This window comes from Phyllostomus discolor, chromosome 2 (assembly GCF_004126475.2).
Source record: "Phyllostomus discolor isolate MPI-MPIP mPhyDis1 chromosome 2, mPhyDis1.pri.v3, whole genome shotgun sequence".
In the NCBI taxonomy this organism is placed as follows: Eukaryota; Metazoa; Chordata; class Mammalia; order Chiroptera; family Phyllostomidae; genus Phyllostomus; species Phyllostomus discolor.
The window spans coordinates 11,128,689-11,133,475 of NC_040904.2; the positions used below are offsets into that span (position 1 = coordinate 11,128,689).

Below are 4,787 nucleotides of genomic sequence, written 5' to 3' on the forward strand. Positions count from 1 at the left end.
ATGCTACATTTTCTTTATTCACGTGTCTCTCATGGACACTTGGGTTGTTTTCACATCTTGGCTCTAGTGAACAGTGGTCCAGTGAGCATAGGGCTGCCAATACCTCTTTGAGGTCCTGATTTTAATTCTTTTGAATAAATACCCAGAAGTAGAATTGCTGGCCCATGTGGTAATTCTATTTTTATTTTTTGAGGAGTCTTCATAGTTTTCTATAGTGACCACCCAATTTTTCACTCCCACCAACAGAATGCAAGAGTTTCGATTTCTCCACATCTCTGCCAATATTGCTCTTTTTTGGATAACAGCCATCTTGACAGGTGGAAAATGATATCAAGTCTTGATTTGTATTTCTCTGACTATTAGTGGTGTTGAGCAATTTTCCTATTTTTGTTGGCCATTTGTATGTCTTCTTTGAAGAAATGTGTATTAAGTCTTTAGTCTGTTTTAGAAATCAGGTTAGTTTTATATTATTGTGATATTGTGGCTCGGAGGGTTGCGTATCATCCCACAGACTGAAAGGTGGTGGTTTCCATTCTCAGTTAGGGCACATGCCTATGTAGCAGATTCGGTCCACAGGCAGGGTGTATTTGAGAGGGGATCAATCGACGTTCCTCTCTCACACTGATGTCTCTCTCTCTGTCTCTCTCCCCTCCTCTGTCTCTCACCCTCTCTCTCTCCCCTTCTCTCTCTTCCCCCCTCCCTCTCTCTCTTCTCTCTCTCTATTCCCGTCTCTCTAAAATCAATAAGCATGTTCTTGGGTGAAGATTAAAAAAAGAAAATTGGCACCTAACTTTAAAAGTAAAACAAAACATCTCAGATCCAAAGGTAAGAGCAAGTCTATAAAACTATATAACCAAACAGAAGTAAAACATAATAATCTTGAATTGGCAAACCTTCTTAAACATGAAGTCAAAAGCACAAGCAAGAAAGAAATCAAACTCTACCTTAACCCAAACCCTAACACCAAACCCAACCATAAGATCTAACATTAAGCCATATACTCAACCCTAGCCCCAGACCAAACCTGCACCCTCAACTCTAACCCTAACTCTGACCCTGGTCCCTACCCTAACCCCAACTCTAATCCTAACCTGAATCTAAACCACAAGCAGGACTCTGACACTAACCTCAAACTTGTATGTGAAGTTAAACTCGACCCCTCACCCGAAGACCAAACATACTGACACAGACACTGCCGCTATTCACATGCCTAGGATGTGCCCCTTGGAGGAACAGGTAACACTGAGAAGCCCTTCCATCTGTCTCTGCCCAGAGGGGATCCCTAGGTCTCGAGCATCGACCTTTTGGTCCCTTTGTTCTTTTAATCTTGAATTTTCAAAGCCCCAGTTTGCCTGTAGTGCTCAACAGTCCTCATGAAAAATGGTGTTTCTCTTTCAGTGTCCCTGATCTACCTCACTGGAGGTAAATAATTACTATAAGTTTGAAGGCATTTCTGAATTGATATATACATCTAAAGAATTTAGCTTTAAAAAACTAAACCAAAAGTATTTCTGACATACTAAAGTGTAGAGTACAATTCAACACACACATATATTTCACCACCTAACTTAGGGTTATAATGAACTTATACTCAAAAGAAAACACTGCCCTTTGGTTGCTCTATCAGTTTTTATAAATTTATGATTTATAATGTTTCCAATATTACAAAACACCATATATTACATATGTTATTGTTCTAAAGCTTAAATCACATATACCAGTGTTATTCTAAACACTAAACATTACATGTAATATCTAAAAAGTTTCATAAATGGACAATGCAGTGATTTTACTTCCTGTTCACTCAGCACAGTGGGGACTAAATATATCCCTCAAACCATTGATAATCTTGTGACTCTGGACACATATAAATGAATCTTATTGTGAAGACAAATGCTGAGGAGTGTTCATAGGATCATTTAATTTACTTTGATGAAAGAAAATTCTGCTCCTACTATTGATGAAATGAATTTTGGAAATCCTGTTCTCATTTTTCATCAGCACAAAAGGACAGATTGTTGGGTAACATGAAGAAATAAAGGCATTAATGGTCTCCAGTTGCAAATTCCTCTTATTTTGAAACTGTGGATAAACAGTAAGAAAGCTGTTGGTCCAGTAAAAGAAAATGAAACAGCAAACCATGATGAGGATGACGTGCGTGGCTCTGTGCTCAGGAGAGCTTCGTGAGGAGTGGACGCTACTGCGGACGAGCCGAGCTACTCTGTGGTGTCTGGAAAGGACGGTCACCATGTAGACGCTACTGCACGCCATTAGGGAGAGAAAGAACACATCCTGAATGAGCACTGTACTGAGAAATCTCATGGCCACCTGGTGATCATACGTACGAAGCTTGCAAACAGGACCATAATACCCAGATGTAACATCAGTGGTATTCCTGTTGGCCACAACTCTTAAGATAATCTCAGAATAGATGACCATGCTGATGACCCAGCAGGAAAATATGGAGGGTTGAATGAGTGTAGAGAGGTTGTTCTTGAGCCAGGCCCATTTACCACTGCTTACGGCAATGGTCACCGCCTGGAACATGCTCTGGAGGGATGTTGTGTACAGAGAAATACTCCGGGTAACTCTCTGAGTGTAGAGAACTAGTTTACACCCAGTGTCACCTATCTCAGGCCTAATTCCAAAGGAACTAATTACACTTGGAACCCCTCTGAACAAGAGGGTCAGGGCATTAGCCAAAGTTAAGTGGGCAAGGATCCCATCAGCAGGCTTCTTCTTGTGCGGCTGCAGCGAAGAAGGTGTGCATGTATAAAGCAAACAGCAAGGAGTTCCCCAGGAGACCAGTACCAGTCTGAATGGCGAAGGAGGATCCCAAACAGGGTGTCTCTGGACATCACTGAGTGTCTGTCTCTCTTAGATCTTCCAGCCAAGGACAGCACATCCTGCAGACAAATCATTTGCCTATGAATGTAAACATAAAAACAATGAAGACTGAGAAGTAGTTTCAAGTTTCAGGGACGTACAAATGTAAAGGGGATGTAATAACAAGCCCTGAGGGGAAGGAAGTTATTTGTTAGAAACATAATTTCGAATGCAGGTATGCAGAATGGATTAGGGTTTGCAAGAGAATTTATCCCAAAATATAGTAGATTTTTAAAAAAGATTTTATTAATTTAGTTTAGAGAGGGGGAGGGAAGGAGAAAGAGAGGGACAGAGACAGCAGTGTGTGGTTGCCTCTCATGCACCCCTTCTTGGGGACCTGGCCTGGAACCCAGGCATGTTCCCTCACTAAGATAGAACTGATGACCCTTTGGTTTGCAGGCTGGTGTTCAATTAACTGAACCACACCAGCCTGGGCTTAAAGATAGGAGATTTAAGGATTTTTAAAAAATGAGGAAGAAAAAAGAACAACAATTATACTCCTGAAAATGTGGACAGTAGCAAACATCTTAGAGACAGCAGAAATAGTCAATAGCAGGAAAAACAACTGGTGTATGCCACAGAAGCAGGAAAATAGGACAATGAAGAAAATGACATATGATTACTGGTAAGGAAAAGGATTACATGTATACGTGAAAGAAAGAAAACACTGTCGAGGTTTTAAACTGGGCCCTGAAAACAAGTGAATACAAACCGAACAGAACGTGCAGCCAAGAGAGTGAAGCAAGGACGGCAGACAGAAGCCTGCTGAGAGGAGCCCCTGTGTGGGGAGGGGCCCCGGAGGGCTGGTCAGAGAGGGAGCCCAGGGTAGATCAGGGCACCAACACGTAGTGGGGTTCAGTCTGCAGTCCTGTGTGTGTGAGTGAAATAATAGACTCAGTAAAAATGTCTCAGTTTTATGTTGGGAGATTTTTAGAAATCAAGGTAAAGAAGAAAACTGAAAATAACCATGAACACAAGCAGAAATATAAGAAAGAGAAAAGAAAACTTAAAAAAACTGGAAATTAACTAGCAGAAAAGAAAAGAAAACATGAACAACAAATTCTTGAGCCTCGTATTTCAAAGCAGCCTGATTGTGCATAAGAGCCAATACCCAGAAAGAGGCTGACACAGAGGGCCGCACAGCTGTAAGATTGAGTTCACATTGGGAATGGAGAGAACAAAAGGAGGAGCAGAAGCTCTGGAAAACACTCACCATCGCCTTGCCTCCCCCAGCCAGCAGTCACAGCAGCATCCTCACCACAGCAGGTCTCCAGCAGGCAGCCCCGTGCAGCAGGGTCGCTCTCAGCTGTGCTGCAGGGCAGCAGCAGGAATCCGGGTTATGAGGAGGGGCCTGAGTGACTTCATCTCCCTCTGGGCACCAGCCACTTTGTTATCCAAGCTGGAAATTGCCTTGTGGACAGTGACTCAGCCTGGCATGTCCACAGGAACCTAGCTGCTGTCCCCAGTGCAGTGTGTCCCCTGTTATGTTATTAGGATCAGCAATTACAACTCTGCCATCTCCTCCTGAGCTGACACATGGCCTCTGGATGGAACTAAGGGCTCAATTATTCCTCGAGGTCCCAGAGCAATGACAGGAAGCTCATCAGAAGTTCATGCTCCCTCCCTGCTAACAGTGGTGATTTTCAGTGTGACACTGGCCACAGGGCAGCAGCCCTGAGCTGGGTGCTGACTGGCTGCTCAGGGCTGAATTGCAAGTTTAAGAGATGTTCACACAAAACAAGCACATTGCATTGTCTTCTTCTGTGACCAAAGCTGAGGTTTCATTTGAATTCCCAATACATACGCAATGATGTCACTTCAACAACTTTAAACAACAGGAAAAATGACCATTTTGTTTAAGGTTCCATTTTGAAATCATTGTCCATCATAGGAAAACATGA

General features: G+C 42.6%; 1 pseudogene; it reads right to left on the reverse strand.

The window, feature by feature from the left end:
• Window positions 1–1,735: 1,735 nt before the first annotated feature.
• Window positions 1,736–2,902, reverse strand: LOC114490726 (annotated as a pseudogene).
• Window positions 2,903–4,787: the final 1,885 nt, after the last annotated feature.